Source organism: Bos mutus, chromosome 1, assembly GCF_027580195.1.
Source record: "Bos mutus isolate GX-2022 chromosome 1, NWIPB_WYAK_1.1, whole genome shotgun sequence".
Lineage (NCBI taxonomy): Eukaryota > Metazoa > Chordata > Mammalia > Artiodactyla > Bovidae > Bos > Bos mutus.
The window spans coordinates 95,416,376-95,436,817 of NC_091617.1; the positions used below are offsets into that span (position 1 = coordinate 95,416,376).

Genomic DNA, 20,442 nt, shown 5'->3' on the forward strand with positions numbered 1-20,442 from the left:
CACGACTGAGCGACTTCACTTTCACTTTTCACTTTCATGCATTGGAGAAGGAAATGGCAACCCACTCCAGTGTTCTTGCCTGGAGAATCCCAGAGACAGGAGAGCCTGGTGGGCTGCCGTCTATGGGGTCACACAGAGTCGGACACGACTGAAGCGACTTAGCAGCAGCAGCAGCAGTCAGCACTTTCACCACTTCTGTAAACTAGCTTTGAATAATCCTGAAATTCAATTCCACTGACCTTGAGTGAATGCCAATAGAACTAAACACAACGTGGAGGCTATAAAGACAACCTGCTTCCTTGAAAGTGTTTGCAATTTAGTATTCACACATAATTATTACATAATACAAAATGTGATGAGTCATTAAGAAAATTAGAGAGTGCTGTGGGAAGATTTCTGAGTGGGTTGCTTGGGAAGATTACATAAAGAAAATTACACTTAATCTAGCTCTGATGAAAATAAGATCAGACTTGGTCTAGTGTTGGGCAGAAGGGCACCTTGGATATGGAGACATACGAAGCGAAACACTAAAGGGCAACAAAGTAAGTAAAATTCATTTGGAAAAAAAAAGACAGCAATCAAGGTGTCTCATGAGTAGAGTTAATACAAGACAAATTTAATGGGAGATACACTGGGGAAGCAGACTGGTATCAACCTTGAACACTTTGCTGAGGAGTGGAAATTATTTGGAAGGAAATGGGGAGCTGAAGAAGGAGAGAGAAATGCTGCAGGAAGGTCACTGTGTCAGCAGTGTGGATCAAAGCAGCTTTTGGCATAGGGAATCATTACAGCAGCCCTGTGAGAAGTAGGTAACAGAAAAGGGCAGAAGAAAGGCAGACAGTGAGACAAAAAAAAATTTATAGCTAAGACTCTTCAATATATGTAGGACATAATAAAGCAAGCAAGAGTGAATACTGGCAAAATTTAAAAGCTGGATTTATAGTCTGTAATCCCTCCCATCCAAGTTTTTCCTAAATAAACAGGTCAATTAATTGACCTGCTATTTGGCTTTATTTGAAAAGCATCAGCACCACCTGGTGACAGTAACTCAGATTACCCCAACGGTCCTGAATTATACCTTTCTTTTTTGGAAAAAATTCCAAACATACAGAAAGTTGAAAGAATGCCAAAATAAACACCCCTACACCACCCTATATGATCATCTGTATTTACCAGTTGTTAATGCTTCGCCTGGCTTTAGTGCTTTCTATATGTGTGTGTATATATATATCTGCAAAGTAATTTGATAGTAAACTATAGACACTGAAACACTTCAAAATTTTCTGCATGAAGTTCCTAAAAAGAGAATACCCTCTACTTACACACAATACCATCACCCTACCTGAAAAATTAACAATAATTTTACATCATCATATTATTACTGCTATTCAAATTTCATAAAAAATGTTTTGAAGTTTGTATTTTTTAATCTACAAGATTTGTTTTGCATTTGATTATGTTTCTAAGGTCTCTTTTGATCTAGAACAATCTTCGCTTTTTTTTTTTCTTTCCATGCCATTGCCATTTTTTAAGCATCCAGACCAGTTATTTTGTAGAATGTCCCACATTCTGGATTTGTCTTATTATTACCCTCATGATTAGATCCACATTAAATATTTTGGCAAGAATACTTCATGAGTGACTTTGTGTATTTTTTATTGCATCGCTTCACGAAACACAGTATCAGGTTGTCCTATCACTGCTGTTGTTATGTTTGATCAATTGGTTAAGTAGTAACTGCAAATATATCATGTGTGGGGTGTTATTTTGAGGCCATGGGAATACTTTGACCTTGACAAAGTTTTAGCCAGAGGTTTTAACATACAATGACAATCCTTACTTGAATCAGCTTATTGCACTGGGAATTACAAAATGATATTCTATCATTCTTAAGACATGCATTACTAAACAGAAACAGATTAATCTAACTATAGATCAAACCGATATAACAAAGGAGAAAATAATTGAGATTCAAGTAGATTTTGACCAAGTACTTTGCACATCTTTAGTGAAATATATTCTAAAGACAAAAGGAACTAAAAAAGAAAACTTAAACTTTACTTGGTTAATATATTCTTAGTAATTACATAGATATTGTAATTCTGAAACTTTTTAACATAATTCTAGAATAAAGCAAATAAACAAGTATATTCATTAAATTAGGAAATAAGATTTCACTGTAAAAGAGATCCACATATAAAATAAAATCAAGTATGGAAAAATGCTATAATGTTACAATTGAATTAGAAATATGAAATATTAACTCATGATTTAAGGAAAAAAATACTCTTAGTTCTGTCCACAATCATGTAAACAAAGGTATTGCAGTAGTAACAGCATACCGAGCACCCAGATTTTGGTTTTTCAAATAATTGTGGTGCATTTTTAATATATGTCCATAAATTCTTTGATATTTCTTTAACCAAAAGGTAGACATTAATAGATCTTCTTGAGGGTATGCTGGATTTAGTGATTTGCTTCCACTGAATAGAATACAGAAAGCACAATCCAAAATCTTCATTGTGTTTTCCACGGAAAAGGCAAGGCAGAGCAGGGGGAAAAGCTTAGGATTGACTAATTTGAATAATGTCAATACACTCTGACCTATAGGACGTCTAGTACCTTGGGTGATTTTAGGCAGGGGAAATACTGGCTTGGTATATATATGAGAGTTAAATAAAGGAGATGGTTGTGGGAGGGTGGGTATGGACCCAGATCGGCTTGAGGGTTTATAAAAAAAATGATTTTCATCTGCCTACCTATGAAGGCTGAATCACAGAGGAAATGCAAAGAACTTTGGCCATTCATTTGGCTCTGTGAGTATGGATGCCAAATAGATGAATACAGAATCTAAGGAAACATAGAACAGAAAATATCACATAACTCATAGTACAAAATACCTTCTACAAAATACCTTCAGCAGTACTCTTCAAAACTATCTAAGTCATGAAAAACAAAGAAATACTGAGAAGCTGTTATATCCTAGAGGAGACTAATGAAATAGAATGGGGTGGTATCCAGAATTGGATCTTGGAACAGAATAAAAATCAATGGGAAAACTGATGAAATCTCAGCAAAATTTCTACTTTAGTAATAATATTGTACTAATGTCAATTTCTTAGTTTGGATAAATGTAAAATGGTTATGTAAGATATAAACATTAGGGAGAACTCAGTAAAGGGTATATAGGACCTCTTGACTATCTTTGTAACACTTCTACAAATCTAAGATTCATTCAAAACAGAAACTTTATATACAAACAAGTAAAATAACTTTCCTTTGACTCCACATATGACTCTGTCATAATATTTCTTTCCACCTCTTCTCAGCAAAAATCTCTGGAGAAAATTATCTAATTTTTAATTTCTTTCTAAAGTCTCTGTTGATAGTTTTTTAAACACAGAAAGAATATTCAAGGATTCTTTAAAAATAATTGTTCAATTTATTAAAATTATCAATTAAAAATTCTATTTGTTCTTCAAGTTTATCCCTTAAGAGTTTTCTATTTAGGTAAAATTTATAGTGAAATGCACATATCTTTACAATATAATGACTTTTGATGAATGCATACATCCAGGTAATCCACACATGTTTAGATACAGAACGTTTAAATGACCCAATAAAGTCCTCTCATGCCCCGCATCCATATACCTCTCAGAATAATTTTTTATTCTCTTGGAATTAATTTTTCTGATTTTTTCCCACCATAGATTAATTTTTCCTATTCTAGAACAGCATATAAAATACATTACAGTATGAATTATTTCATATTTGGCTTCTCCATCTAGCATAATGTTCTGGCTTCTTTCAACTCATGCATATCACTAGGGTTTATCAGTAGTTTTTTCCATTTTATTGCTTATTAATGTTCCATTTTATAAGTAAAACACAACTTGTTTATTCAATAAAGATAAATATTGATGGACATTTGGATTATTTCTAGTTTTTAGCTATTGCGAGTCAGTTCAGTTCAGTTCAGTCGCTCAGTCGTGTCGAAATCTTTGCAATCCCATGAACCACAGCATGCCAGGCCTCCCTGTCCATCACCAACTCCTGGAGTTCACTCAGACTCACGTCCATCAAGTCAGTGATGCCATCCAGCCATCTCATCCTCTGTCGTCCCCTTCTCCTCCTGCCCCCAATCCCTTCCAGCATCAGAGTCTTTTCAAATGAGTCAGCTCTTCGCATCAGGTGACCAAAGTATTGGAGTTTCAGCTTCAACATCAGTCCTTCCAATGAACACCCAGGACTGATCTCCTTTAGGATAGACTGGTTGGATCTCCTTGCAGTCCAAGGGACTCTCAAGAGTCTTCTCCAACACCACAGTTCAAGACCATCAATTCTTTGGCACTCAGCTTTCTTTATAGTCCAACTCTCACATCCCTACATGACCACTGTGAGTGAGAATGCAATAAGCTTTCATGTTCAAGCTGTTTTATACTTTTTTTTCATTCTGGAGGTTAAGTAACTAAAATTGGAATTGTTTTGTTTTATAAGAAACTGTCAAAATTTTCCAAAAGTGTTGTGCCATTTTCTAATCCCAGGAGTTACACATCCTGGTTAACATTTGGTCTTTTCAGTCTTTTTAATTTTCATTATTGTGGTGGGTTTACAGTAGTTTTTTCATCATGGTTTTACTTTTGCTTTTCATTGCTGATTAGTCATATTAAGTACTTCATGCACTTACCGGGCATTCATATATTTTCTTTTGAGAAGTATCTGTTCAAGTCATTTGCCCATTTTTTTATTGTTTGCATTTATTATTAGGATTTCTTTAATTAGTAGGAATACAAGCCACTTCCCATATACATATTTTTTACAAAAGTTTTTGATGTACAGAAAAATTGAGAATATAGTAAGAGAGTTTCCATAGACTCCCTCATTCATTTTCTTTTATTATTAACATCTTACATAAGAAAATCTTATGGTATTTTCTTAAAATTAATGAACCGATATTAACTAAAGTCTATAGTTTACTCAAGTTTCCTTAGGTTTTTATTTTTAACTAATGTATATTTCTGTTCCAGAATCCTATCAAGATATTAATTCCATGTATCCTGTTTCCTTGGGTTCCTCTTGGCTGTGACAGTTTCTCAGACTCCCTTTATTTTAATGATCTTACAGTTTTAAGGCGTACTAGTCAAGTATTTTGTAGAATGTCCCTTTATTGGAATTTACTGCTGTGTTTCTCATGATTAAACTGGGAATATGGGCTTTAGGGCTTTAGACTAATAGGGGCTTTAGACTACAGAGATAAAGTGTCATTTTTTTCACATCATATCAAAGGTACACATCATCAATATTGTTTACCACTGTTGATATTGGCCTTGATCACCTCGCTGATGTAGTGTTGACGTGTTTCTCCAGCCTAAAGTCATGGTTTTTTTCCTTTCTCTATACTGTACTCTTTGAAAGGTAGTCACCAGGCACAGCTGGGATTTATGTGCCCTCTGTTTGAGGGCAGAGTATCTACATAAATTATTTGGAATTTTTCTACAAGGGAGACTTGTCTTTTCTCCTCCATTCATTTTCTCCTTGTTTATTCAATCATTTATTTATATCACCATGGACTCATGATATTTATTTTTATACTTAGAGCTATAATCTAACACTATTCATTTGTTGCTATTGACCTTGATCATTTGGCTAATGTAGCATTTGAAAGGCTTCCCCACTGATACTTTTTCTCCATTTCCATATCTCTTAGGAAGAAGGTCACTATATGAAGCTCAAACTTACGGAACAGGGAGTCATGTTTCAATTCCTTAAGGCTGGAAAAGCTACATAAATTATTTTGAATTCTTTTGTGCTGATAACTTATCTATTATTCCCATTTGTTTAGTAATTTAATCACTTGCCTATATCAGTATGTACTCATGAACATTTATTTTATACTTTGGGTTATCATCCAGTGTGACTTTACTTTGCGTTCAAGGTGTTCTACAATGTAAGGTTTTTTTTCTTTTCATCCCCCTTCTTTTGTTTTGGTTCTGTTCTGTTTTGTTTTTTGAGCACTTCCTTACATTCTGGGGGCTTCCCTGGTGGCTCAGCTGGTAAAGAATCCACCTGTAATGCGGTAGACCTGGATTCAATCACTGTTGGGAAGATCCCCTGGAGAAGGGAAAGGCTACCCACTCCAGTATTCTGGCCTGGAGAACTCTATGGACTGTATAGTCCATGGGGTCACAAAGAGTCTTGACATGACTGAGCGACTTTCACTTTCACAAGCTGGACTTACAAAATGCTCTAGGCTTATCTTGTGTATTTCCTGCTCTAATTGTAGACTCAGACATTTCTCCAAGAAGTCCTAGATCCTTTTATTGCAGAATGATATTATAAACAAAGATCTGGGCAACAGATTTGCTTATTGCCATTATACTTGCAGGCCTTCTCAGCTGACAGAGCAAGGAAATATATACATGTATACCAACCTTGATAATACACACAGCTATAAATATTTCTATGTATTTAATAATTTTTATCTCCCCAAAAGAAAACTCTGTACCCATAAGCAGTCTCTCCCGATTTTTCTCCTCCTTCTAGCCCTGGCAACCATCAGTCTTCTTTCTGCCTCTACAAATTTACTTAATCTGCACATTTCATATAAATGGAATAATAGATATGTGACTTTGTATCTTGCTTCTTTCACATAGCATAACATTTTCCAGATTCATGTTGTAGCACGTATCAATACTCAACTCCTTTTTATGGTTGAGTAATATTCCATTGTATGTATATAGCACATTTTGCTTATTCGTTCATCCATGAATAAGACGTGGTTGTTTCCACCTTTTGGCTATTGTGCACAGTACAGCTATAAACATTTGTATACAAGTATTTGTTTATCGGTTTTCAGTTCTTTGCGGTATATGCCTACCAGTGGAATTAACAGGTCATATGATCATACTATATTTACTTTCTGAAAAATGACATAACTATTTTGCACAGTGGCTACAGCATTTTACATTCCCACCAGCATGCACAAGCATTCCAATTTCTCTATTTCCTCAACAATACATGTTGTTTTGTTTTGCTTTTTCAAATTACAGCCATTCTAGTGAAAGTGAAGAGTATCTCATTGTGGTTTAGATTTGCATTTACTTAAGGACCAATAAGGTTGAGCATCTTTTTATATGTATTTCAGACATTTGTACAGTCTTTTGAGAAATGTCTGTTCAAGTCCTTTGCCCATTTTAAAAAAATGGACTGTCTTTTGTTGTTTGAGATTTTTTACTGTGGTTTTATAAGTCTTGAAATAAGGTAGTGAACTTTGTTCTTCTTTTTATAAATTACTTTGGTTAGTCTAAGTCCTTGGAATTTCCAATATAGATTTAGGATAAGCTTGTCACTTTCTCTACAAAAGCCTACTGGAATTTTTATTAGGACTGCATTTAATTTATAGATCAATTTAGGAAGTACAAACAACTTAACAATATTATGTCATCTGATCCATGAACATGACATATGTATCCAATTATTTAAGTCTTCTTTACCTTACCTCCAGAATATTTTTATTATTTTACAGTTTTCAATATACAGGTCTTACATCTATTTTATTAATAAGTATTCAATTTTGTGATGCTATTGTAAATGGTTCCTTTTTAAAATATTTAATTTATAATTGTCACTAACACAGAAATATAACTGACTTTCCTGTTGGCTTTGTATCCTCATTTATCAATTCTTGTAAACTCATTTGTTAATTCTAGTCCCTTTTATATACTATGGAATTTTCAACTAGATGTTCCTAACATCATAAATAAAGTAACTTATTATCTGTATACTTTTCTTATCTTGTTGCACTGGGTAGCATCTTCAATACAATGTTGAATACAAGCGATTATAGTGGAATCCTTGTTTTATTCCTGTTCTTAGAGGACTTGGTAGGTAGAATTCTAAAAATGTCCCCTATGATTCCCATCTCCTGATTATTCAAATACAAGCATACCTTATCTTATTCCGCCTCACTTCATCACGCTTTGCAGATATTGCACTTTTTAGAAATTGAAGGTTTGTGGCACCACTGTGTTGAGCAACTCTATTGGTGTCATTTTTCCAACAGCTTTTGCTCACTTCATGTCCCTCCTGTGTCACAGTTTGGCAATTCTTTCAATATTTCAAACTTTTTCATTATTGTTATATTTGTTGTAGTGATGTGTAATCAGTGGTCTTTGATGTTACTATTATGACTTGCTAAAGGCTCAGATGATGATTGAGAAAAGATGAGAAGCAAAAGGCAAAAGAGAAAGGGAAAGATATATACATCTGAATGCAGAGTTCCAGCATAGCAAGGAGAGATAAGAAAGCCTTCCTAAATGATCAATGCAAAGAAATAGCAGAAAACAATAGAATGGGAAAGACTAGAGATCTCTTCAAAAAAATTAGAGATACTAAGGGAACATTTTATGCAAAGATGGGCACAATAAAGGACAAAAACTGTATGGACCTAATATAAGCAGAAGATATTAAGAAGAGGTGGCAAGAATACACAGAAAACTATACAAAAAAGATCTTCATGACCCAGATAACCATGATGGTATGATCACTCACTTAGAGCCAGACATCCTGGAATGTGAAGTCAAGTGGGCCTTAGGATGCATCACTATGAACAAAGCTAGTTGAGGTGATGGAATGTCAGCTGAACTATTTCAAATCCTAAAAGATGATGCTGTGAAAGTGCTGCACTCAATATGCCAGCAAATGTGGAAAACTCAGCAGTGGCCACAGGACTAGAAAAGGTGAATTTTCATTCCGATCCCAAAGAAAGGCAATGCCAAAGAATGTTCAAACTACCGCAAAATTGCACTCATTTCACACACTAGCAAAGGGATGCTCAAAATTCTTCCAAGCTAGGCTTCAACAGTACGTAAACTGAGAACTCCCCAATGTTCAAGCTGGATTTAAAAAAGGTAGAGGAACCAGTGATCAAATTACCAACATCTGTTGGGTCATAGAAAAAGCAAGAGAATTCCAGGAAAGTATCTACTTCTGCTTCATTGACTATGCTAAAGCCTTTGGCTATGTGGATCACAAAAAACTGTGGAAAATTCTTAAAGAGATGGGAATACCAGACTACCTTATCTGCCTCCTAAGACATCTGTATGCAGGTCAGGAAACAACAGTTAGAACATTACATGGAACAACTGACTGGTTCAAAATCGGGAAAGGAGTACATCAAGGCTGTATATTGTTACTTTGCTTATTTAACTTATATGCAGAGTACATCATGTGAAATGCTGGGCTGCATAAACCACAAGCTGGAATCAAGATTGCCAGGAGAAATATCAGTAACATCAGATATTCAAATGACACCACCCTTCTGGAAGAAAGTGAAGAGGAACTAAAGAGCCTCTTGATGAAAGTTAGAGAGGAGAGTGAAAAAGCTGGCTTAAAACTCAACATTCAAAAAACAAAGATCATGGCATCTGGTCTCATCACTTCATGACCAATAGATAGGGAACAATGGAAACAGTGACAAACTTAATTTCTTGGGCTTCAAAATCACTGCAGATGGTGACTGCAGCCATGAAATTAAAAGATGCTTGCTCCTTGGAAGAAAAGCTATGAAAAACCTAGACTGCATACTAAAAAGCAGTAATAAAAAAAATTACTTTACCAACAAAGGTCCACATAGTCAAAGCTAGGTCCATATAGTCAAAGCTATGGTTTTTCCAGTAGTCATGTATGATGTGAGAGTTGGACTATAAAGAAAGTGCTGAAGAATTGATGCTTTTGAACTGTGGTGTTAGAGAAAGACTCTTGAGAGTCCCTTGGACAACAAGGAAATCAAATTAGTCAGTCCTAAAGGAAATCAGTCCTGAATACTCATTGGAAGGACTGTTGCTAAAGCTGAAGCTCCAATACTTTGGCCACCTGATGCAAAGAACTGACTCACTGGAAAAGACCTTGATGCACAGTGTATGGGGTTGCCAAGAGTTGGACACGACCAAGCGACTGAACTGAACTGAACTGAACTATGACTTGCTGAAGGTTCAGATGATGGTTGGACTTTTTTTTAATAATAAAACATTTTTAAATTAAGATACATACGTTTTAAAGACATAGTGCTACTATACATTTATTAGACTATATTATAGTATAAATATAACTTTTACATACACTGAGAAACCAAAAAAAATTGTGTGACTAACTTTATTGTGATATTCCCTTTATTATGGTGGTCTGGAATCAAACCCACAATATCTGCAAGGTATGTCTGTACCAACCTGGGTATGCTGTGTAGGGACTCTAAAGATGGAATTAAGGTAGTAATCAGCTCAACATTAAATTAGGAAGATTATCATGCTGGGTCCAATGTAATTACATAAACCCTTAAAAGTGGAAGAAGAAGGCAGAAAAGTGAGTCAGAGAGATGCTAAAGAAGGAGAAGTGTAGTAGATGACAGATGAAGAAGAATTCTTCAAAGAGATTCAAGGCATAAGAAGGACTTGACTAGCCATTGCTGATTTTGAAAATGGAGGAAAGGGGCCATAAGCCAAGTTACACAAGTGACCTCTACAAGCTGAGCACAATCTCCATCGGACAACCATCAAAGAAATAGAACTCCAATACTAAAACTGCATGGAACTGAATTCTGTCAACAACCTGAATGAACTTAGAAGTGGATTCATCCTCAGAGCTTTCAGAAAAAAAAAAAAAAAAAGCTCTGCTGAAAACTTGAATTTGGCCTGTTAAAATCCAGAGAAAAAACTGAGCCACCCTGGCATGGACTTCTGATGTATACTGTGTAATTTTTTAAATGAGTGTTATTTTAGGGCACTAAATTTGTTGCAATTTGTTGTGGGGCACAATAGAAAAGAAATAGAGAATATGTTCAGTCTTTCACTGTTGAATATGGCATTAGTTGGCCACCTCCACCCCACAGGTTGAAGTAGTTCCTTTATATTCTTGGTTTGCTGTTTCTCTCAGCAATGGGTACTGAATTTTGTCACTTTTTTATTGCATCCACTTAGATAATTGTATGTTTTTCAACATTTTTCTATTAATGTGGTGAATTATATTGATTTTTTTCTCTTTTTAATTAATATTCAGAAAAGTAATGACAACAAATTGAGTTTTTCATTTAAAGCATATAAAGGCGTAGGGTCGCAAAAGGATACTCACTGTAGTATGGTGAAATTATTTATGCTGAGTAGATGAGTATTAATCCTCATTTTTTATCTTTTCTTAAGTAACAGCTTTCAGTTCAGTTCAGTTTAGTCGCTCAGTCGTGTACGACTCTTTGCGACCCCATGAATCGCAACATGCCAGGCCTCCCTGTCCATCACCAACTCCTGGAGTTCACTCAGACTCACGTCCATTGAGTCAGTAATGCCATCCAGCCATCTCCTCCTCTGTCGTCCCCTTCTCCTCCTGCCCCCAATCCCTCCCAGCATCAGGGTCTTTTCCAGTGAGTCAACTCTTCACATGAGGTGGCCAAAGTACTGGAGTTTCAGCTTTAGCGTCATGCCTTCCAAAGAAATCCCAGGGCTGATCTCCTTCAGAATGGACTGGTAGGATCTCCTTGCAGTCCAAGGGACTCTCAAGAGTCTTCTCCAACACCACAGTTCAAAAGCATCAATTCTTTGGCACTCAGCTTTCTTCACAGTCCAACTCTCACATCCATACATGACCACAGGAAAAACCATAGCCTTGACTAGATGGACCTTTGTTGGCAAAGTAATGTCTCTGCTTTTGAATATGCTGTCTAGGTTGGACATAATAATTGAGGTATAATTCACTTATCATGTAATTTCCCCTTTAAAATGTACAATTCAGTGATTTTTAGTATATTCAGAATTGTACAACCATATTATCTATTATCAGTACATTTTCATCACCCCCAAAGAAGCCCTGTACCCATTAGCAATAATCTCCCATTCTCTCCTCCACCCAGTCCCAGCAATCACTAATCTACTGTCTGTTTCTATGGATTTGCCTATTCTAGACATTTCATATAAATGAAGTCATTCAACATGCAGCCTTTGCGACTGGCTTTTTTCATGTAGCATAATTTTTAAGGATAATCCACACTTACTATTTATAAGTACTTCTTCCTTTTTATTGCTGAATGTTCCATTATATAGAATAGCTTATTTCATTTATCCATTCATCAGCTGATGAGCAATTAAGTTTTTTCTAGTTTTTTACTATGATGAATAATGCTATTATGAACATTAATGTACAAGTTTTTTTGCAGGGATGAATATTTTCAATTCTTTTGAGTATATAACTAGATGTAGAATTGTTAGGTCATATGCTGTCTCTAAGTTGTATATTTTGAGAAACTGCCAAACTCTTTTCCAAAGCAGCTGTGCTATTTTACAGCCCCACTAGCAATGTATGAAGATTCCAATTTCTCTACATCCTTGCAACAATTGTTACTGTGTTTCATTTCAGTCATTCTAGTGGGTGTAAAGTGGTGTCTCACTGTAGTTTTGATATGCATTTCCTTAATAACTGACGATGTTGATAAGTTTTTTGTGTTTAATAACCATTTGCATATCTTCTTTGGAGAAACATCTATTCAAATCTTTAGCCAATTTTTAAAAATTATTTTTCTGTTAATTTTTGAGTTGTAAGAGACCTTTACATTTCTGTATACAGATCCCTTATCAAATATATGACTCGCAAATATTTTCTTTGTATGATTTTATTTTCACTTTTTTGATGTTGTCCTTCAAGGTACAAATATTTTCAATATTGATGACATTCAATTTATTTTTTTTTTAAATTTATTACTTGGAGTTCTGTCCACAGGCGCCACCTGGGAATCATTTCACAATCCCAGCAGGAGCAGCACCATAGATTCCTTTAAAGTGGTGCTGGAGGGGCCAGCACTTTGGGGCTTCTGGCCACAGGTGGGCAAGGACTTCACTGTGCCCTTCTCCATCTCCTGGCTCACTCAGTCCTGGAGGTAAAGCTGCGCAGGCCAGCATGGCTGTGGGTGACTGCGTGCTGAGTGTTGATGGTGAGAACGCCTCATCCAGCATGGCCGTGGGTGACTGGGTGCTGAGTATTGATGGTGAGAATGCAGGGGGCCTCATACACATGGAAGCCCAGAACAAGATCCACGCCTGTGGGGAGAGCCTCAGCCTTGGTCTCAGCAGGGCTCAGTCCCCTCAGAGGAAACAGCAGAAGGCCCTGGCCCCTCGCCATGGACCCCCTCTCCCCACTCCCACCCCTGCCCAGGCAGTACACCTTTGCACCCAGTGCTTTCCTCAACAATACACCTGGCCTTCAGGGCAACCCCGCTCGCTGACAGTGCCCTGTAGCAGAATGGACAGCTGCTTAGCAAGTAGTGGCTGATGGAGGACACGGAAGACTGGCAGTCGAGGTCTGGGACAGGCCAGTCCCATTTCTTCTGCATCCTCGCCCACCTCACGAGCACTGAGTTCATGCAAGACCTGATAAGGAGCACCTGAAGAAACCAAGGGAAAACTATGTCCTGGAGCTGCAGAGCCCATGCCACACCCACCTCCAGGACCGGCACCCCTGGCACTCTGCCCATGTGCTCAACATGCAATGGTAGTTTGGCCCTCGCTGGCTGGCTGCCCCCTCTGCCTCTCTTTCTGTTCTTCCACCTAGGGCACCTCCCCTTGGCGCTTCCAGCTTCTGCCTACCTCACCCATCCCTTTGTTGCCCCTGCATTGAGCCTCCTGCTGGCCTAGCCCTGGCTGCCCTACTGGCACTGGGCCTGGCTCCATTTGACACTGTCCTCTCTCTTTGCCCTATGGTACTGCTGTCTGCCAGGTCTGTGCTGGCTTGGGCATGAAAATAACTTCTTAGCCCTGCTTAAAAAAAAAAAAAAGTCTGCTTGCCAATGCAGAGATACAAGAGGCAGGGGTTGATCCCTGGGTGGGGAAGATCCTCCAGTAGGAAATGGCAATCCACTCATTTTCTTTTCTGGAAAATTCCATGGACAGAGGAGCCTGGTGGCCTACAGTCCACGGGGTTGCAAAGAGTCAGACAAAACTGAGTACACACACACACACACACAAACACATGCTGTGAAAGGATTCCTCCCATCTAGTTAATTGGCACATCCATCATGTCATATGTCATACATTTATCTTTTTTTGATGAGAACATTGGCATTCTACTCTCTTATACAACACTGCGTTGATTCACCATGCTATACAATACAACCTTATACCTTACTCATCTTATAGCTGAAAGTTTATACCTGTTTACTAATCTCTTCCTATTTCTCCCTAGGTCCTGGCCACAATTTTATACTCTCTGTTTCTGGTTTGTTTTTCAAGATTCCACATATAATGAAATCTAAATTCAGTATTTTTCTTTCTCCACCTGGCTTATTTCACTTAGCATCTATGTGTTCATCTATGTTTCAAAAGTGGCAGGATTTTCTTCTTTCACATGACTGAATAATATTGTATTCATTGTGAATATATACCACAGCTTCTTTATCCACTCACCCACTGACAAACACTTAAGTTATTTCCATACCTTGATTATGTGAGTAATACTGCAATGAACATGGGAGTGCAGATGTCTCTTCAATATCCTGTTTTCATTCCTTTTCGATATATACCCAAAAGTGGGATTGCTGGATCATATGGTAGTTCTATTTTTAATTTTCTGAAGCACCTCCCTGCTGTTTTCCATAGCAGTTGCACCATTTTACAGTTCCCATAACTGTGCACAAAGATTTCCTTTTCTCCACAACCTACCAGCACTTGTTATCTCTAGTCTTTTTGATGATGGTCATTTTAACAGGAGTGAGGTGATAATATCGTGATTTTGATTTCCCTCATGATTAGTGATGTTAAGAAACTTTTTATGTACCTGTGAGCCATTTGTATGTCTTTGGAAAAATGTATATCCCATCCATTTTAAAATCAGATTTTTTTTTGTTTTGTTACTGAATTGCATGAATTCTTTTTTAAAAACAACAATGGCTAGTTTTGTATTCAAGAGTTCTAATAATTGCTTATTTTTAATATTTATTTATTTATATGGCTGTATCAGGTCTTAGTTGCAGCACGTGGGATCCTCATTGCATCATGCAGGATCTTTCACTGTCGCACACAGATTCTATTTAGGGTGCAAGGGCTTAGTTGCCCCTCAGCTTGAGGAATCTTAGTTCCCCAACCAAGGCTTGAATTAACATCCCCTGCATTGCAAGGCAGATTCTTATTCACTGGACCACCAGAGAAATCCCTGAATTTTGCATGAATTCTTGATGTATTTTTGGATACTTACACCTTATCAGATGTATGACTTGCAAATACTTTCTTCCATTCCATACATTGTCTTTTCACATTGTTGATGGTTTGCTTTACTATGCAGGAGCTTTTCAGTTTGATGTAATCCTTGTTCATATTTTCTTTTGCTACTTTTGCTTTTAATGAACTATCCAAAAAAATCATTACCAAGATCAATGTCAAGAAGCTTATCTATGTTTTTTATGGTTTTGGTTCTTATGTTCAAGTCTTTAATGTATTTTGAGTTAATTTTTATGTGCGGTATAAGATAGGAGACCAGTTCCATTCTTGTGCATCTGGCTATCCAATTTTCTCAACCTTATTTATTGAAGAACTATACTCTCCCCATGGTATATTCCTGCCTCCTTTGTCATCAAGTTGGCCATATAGGCATGAGTTTATTTCTGGACTACTTTTATAATTCATTCATCTATGTGCCTGTTTTTGCACAATGCCATACTATTTGATTACTACAGCTGTGTAGTATAGTTTGAAATCAGGAAACATGATGCCTCCAGCTTTATTCTTCTTCCTGCACTAGATTACTTTGACTACTTGGGATATTTTGTGGTTCTATACACATTTTAGGATTTTTTTATTTATGTGAAAAAATGCCATTGGAATTTTGATAGGAACTGCATTGAATATTAGATTGCTTTGAGTAGTATGGAAATTTTAACAACATTGTTTCTTTCAGTCCATAAGCATGGAATATATTCTGTGTCTTCTTCAATTTCAAAGTCTTAAGAGTTTTCAGATCTTTTACCTCCTTGGTTAAATTTATTCCCTAGAATTTTATTCTTTTCAAAGAAATTGCAAATGGACTTCCTTTTTTATTAAAATATTGATGATTTACAATATTAATTTCAGGTGTACAGTATAGTGATTCAGTATTTTTGAAGATTATACTCCATTATAGATTATTACAGGTAGTAGATATAATTCCCTGTGCTATACAGTATGTCTTTGTTAATTATCTATTTTATATACAGTAGTTTTTAATCTATTAATCCCATACCTCTAATTTGTTCCTTCGTGAATTCAGGTTGTTAATACTTTCATATTGCACTATGCTTATTATTTTCCCTTCTTGTAGTGTCTTTGTCTGGTTTTGGTTAATAGAGTAATGCTGGCCTCATAAAGTGAGTCCAGAAGTGATCACTCATCTTTCAGTTCAGTTCAGTTCAGTCACTCAGTTGTGTCTGACTCTTTGCGGCTCTATGAACAGCAGCACGTCAGGCCTCCCTGTCCATCACCAACTCCCCGAGTTTATCCAAACTCATGTCCATTGAGTTGGTGATGCCATCCAACCATTTCATCCTCTGTCGTCCCCTTCTCCTCCTGCCTTCAGTCTTTCCCAGCATAGGGTCTTTTCAAATGTGTCAGCTCTTCACATCAGGTGGCCAAAGTATTGGAGTTTCAGCTTCAGCATCAGTCCTTCCAATGAACACTCAAGACTGATCTCCTTTAGGATGGACTGGTTGGATCTCCTTGCAGTCCAAGGGACTCTCAAGAGTCTTCTCCAACACCACAGTTCAAAAGCATCAATTCTTCGGCGCTCAGCTTTCTTCACAGTCCAGCTCTCACATCCATACATGACCACTGGAAAAACCATAGCCTGGACTAGACAGACATTTGTTGACAAAGTAATGTCTCTGCTTTTGAATATGCTGTCTAGGTAGGTCATAACTTTCCTTCCAAGGAGAAAGCGTCTTTTAATTTCATGGCTGCAGTCACCATCTGCAGTGATTTTGGAGCCCCCAAAAATAAAGTCAGCCACTGTTTCCACTGTTTCCCCATCTATTTGCCATGAAGTGATGGGACCAGATGCGATGATCTTCGTTTTCTGAATGTTAAGCTTTAAGCCAACTTTTTCACTCTCCTCTGTCACTCTCATCAAGAAGCTCTTTAGTTCTTCTTCACTTTCTGCCCTAAGGGTGGTGTCATCTGCATATCTGAGGTTATTGATATTTCTCCCGGCAATCTTGATTCCAGCTTGTGTTTCTTCCAGTCCAGCGTTTCTCATGATGTACTCTGCATATGAGTTAAATAAGCAGGGTGACAATATACAGCCTTGACGTACTCCTTTCCCAGTTTGGAACCAGTCTGTTGTTCCATGTCTAGTTCTAACTGTTGCTTCCTGACCTGCATACAGATTCCTCAAGAGGCAGGTCAGGTGGTCTGGTATTCCCATCTCTTTCAGAATTTTCCACAGTTTCCTGTGATCCACACAGTCAAAGGCTTTGACATAGTCAATAAAGCAGAAATAGATGTTTTTCTGGAATTCTCTTGCTTTTTTGATGATCCAACGGATGTTGGCAACATGATTTCTGGTTCCTCTGCCTTTTCTAAAACCAGCTTGAACATCTGGAAGTTCACGGTCACTCACCTTTAACATGTTGGAAGAGTTTACAAAAAATTGGAATTAATTCTTCTTTAAATGTCTGTTATAATGCACCAGTGGAACCATCTGGTTCCGAACTTTTCTTCGTTGGGAGCCTTTGATTACTGACCTATAATTCTTCCTACTAAATGATGTGTTCAGATTTTTCATGATTCATTCTTGGTAGGTTGGACATTTCCAGTAATTTATCGATTGTTATATTTCAACTGAACAATACCTAGACCAGATAAAGAGGGCCAAGACCTTTATTTCAGCACCCTGTAGTTATTTCTTTAGCAGCATTATATCTGTTAAAATTGCTAGATTGTATCCTGCACTGGACAGCAAGTACCTAATGAACAATAGGCTGTCCTGATCAACACAGTCATTCCAGAGCTGAGTGCACTAAGATAAAAAGTAACCCTCATTTTTCATGGATTCCATATTTATGAATATACCTCATTACTAAAGTTTACTTGTGACCCCCAAAATCAAATTTCGCTGTGTTTTCTTGCTCATTTTTTGACATTTACAAAATAGGAGAAGATTTTAGTCAGTCAATACACATTTTCCTGCTGCTGCTGCTGCTAAGTCACTTCAGTCGTGTCCAACTCTGTGCGACCCCATAGACAGCAGCTCACCAGGCACATTTTCCTAGCTAAGGTCAAAGAAGGCAGTGCTCTGCCTTCTTGTTTCAGATATCAAACTGTAAACAACTGTTGTTTTCACAGTCTATTTGTGTTTCTTTTTGCTTTTTTGTGACTTTCGTTGATGACTTGGTTGTTTAAAATGGTCCCCAAATATAGTATTGTAGTGCTCTCTAGTGTTCCTAAGCACATGTAGGCTGTGATATGCCTTACAGAGAACACACGTGTTAGATAAGCTTCCTTTGTACATGAATTACAGTGCTGTTAGCTGTGACTTAAATGTTAATGAACCAATTAAACACAGTGTCTTCAAACAGAAGCACACATAAAGCAAGATTATATATGTTAGCTGACCAAAATGTGATGCTCACAGGAATGTAATGTGTACTTCCTCTAGTAGCAACAGTTCAATATTCACTAATCCAGTGTTTCAGCAACTTGACTAGAATCAACTATATTTGTTGAATGCATGAAGCTGGATCATTTGATTCCAAACCCAAATGCTTGTGTGACTGCAGTATATGGTGGTATACAGGCAGCATGCAATAGTATATGGTAGTAACAGTGATTGTGGAGACAAGCTTCCTTAGAGTTCAATCCTGGCTCTTTGACTTGCTAGCTGTCTAATTTGGGGCAAATTATTTAACTTTTCTCTGCCTTCTTCCACAATTGAAAGTGCAGACAAAATAGTTGCTAATGGTTGCCTGGGCTGGGTGTTGGGGGAGGGGACTGACCACAAAGAGGCACAAAGAAAGTTTTGAGAAATATTCTGCACCTTGTTTATAGGTTTACAGTGGTAGTTACAAAACTGTCTATGTTTTTCAAAACTCACAGAACTTAAAAGGGTAAATTTCACTTTGTATAAACTCTAACAGTAAATTTGAAGGTTTAAAAAGGAGTAACAGTCAAGATTAAAGGAATAATGCACATAAAACATTTACTGCACTACCTGCTTATATACTCTAAATATTTGTAACTTTCTAACAATAACAGGGAAAGGTTAGGGGGTGTGAGGAAAAGCAGAGTGGACTCCTGAACCAGGGTCCTAATCTGGCTCTTTCACATATTAGCTACATGCTGAGCTCAGTTTAGGGTGTTCACTTGCTTACTGTAAATCTGACTGGACAACACACGTGAAACATCTGTGTAAACCATGGAGTCACATAGAAGAGTGAGAAATGGAATTTTTCATGGGACAGCAGTACAAAATCACAGGGCCACATAAACTGGGGTTTTAAGGCCATCTCTGCAAGGTAGTAGAATTTGGTGGGCTGTGAAACCACTGAGAAAAGGAGAATGCGTCTCTTTTTAAGAAACTCGGTCCTAATCCTATTCAAGTCACTACTGGCTCCTATTAATTCCAAGACAACCCAACTGGCCTAATGAGGTACAGGCATACCTCAAACTTGAAGGAATCCCAATGCCAGGAGGATGTAAGAGCTGAGTTTGGCAGCACATCTTTCTGCTGGACAATGCAGTAGGAGTCAGACACCATTTGCCTCCAAAACTCGGTAACAGCCTCTGATGTGAGGAGTGTGAGGAGAGAGTTAGGTCATTTCACCGCTGCTTTTTAGTTCCTGGATGTCTCAGGAGTTCTCTCCCTTGAGAGCGGATCAGCAGTGGCAGCCGCTGCTGGAATCTCATAGTGGGCGACTGGTGTCTCCCGCGAAGCCCACAGTGGGAGCCGGGTAACACCATACTGCACTCAGGGTCTTCCTCAAGTAAAAAGCATGGTTTGGAACGCCAAGTAGGGCTTCAAGTTGGGCCAGAAGTTGGAACCCAAAGTTCCCTCCAAAGCCACGAGATACACTCGTTGAATTCGCACGCCTTGTGAGTTCTGACAGCCGTCACATGACAACTACCACAACACCGGAGGGCACGGGCCATCAAGTGCGTGGCTTGGTTTCCGTTCAGTTCGACAGGGACCCTAACTTAATTGCACCTGGAAGTTTGAGAGAGCAAGTTTCCTTGCCGGCGAGTTTACCCTCAGCAACCGAACTCCATAAAGTGCTCTTCACGCCGGAAGTGCACTAATCCGCAGCACGTGGGGTTGCCAGGGCGCTCTTCACGTGACTAGGCGGGGCCTCAGGAAGCTTATAGCCAATGGTAGCGCGAGAGGGCGGTGCCTATGACGCGCCGGGACCTATCCCGGAAGTGGGGCTGAGGTGGGGGCGGGAAAGGGCGG

General features: G+C 37.9%; 1 pseudogene; it reads left to right on the forward strand.

The window, feature by feature from the left end:
* The first annotated feature begins 10,931 nt into the window (after positions 1-10,931).
* On the forward strand, positions 10,932-20,291 carry LOC102270458 (PDZ and LIM domain protein 7-like; annotated as a pseudogene).
* Positions 20,292-20,442: the final 151 nt, after the last annotated feature.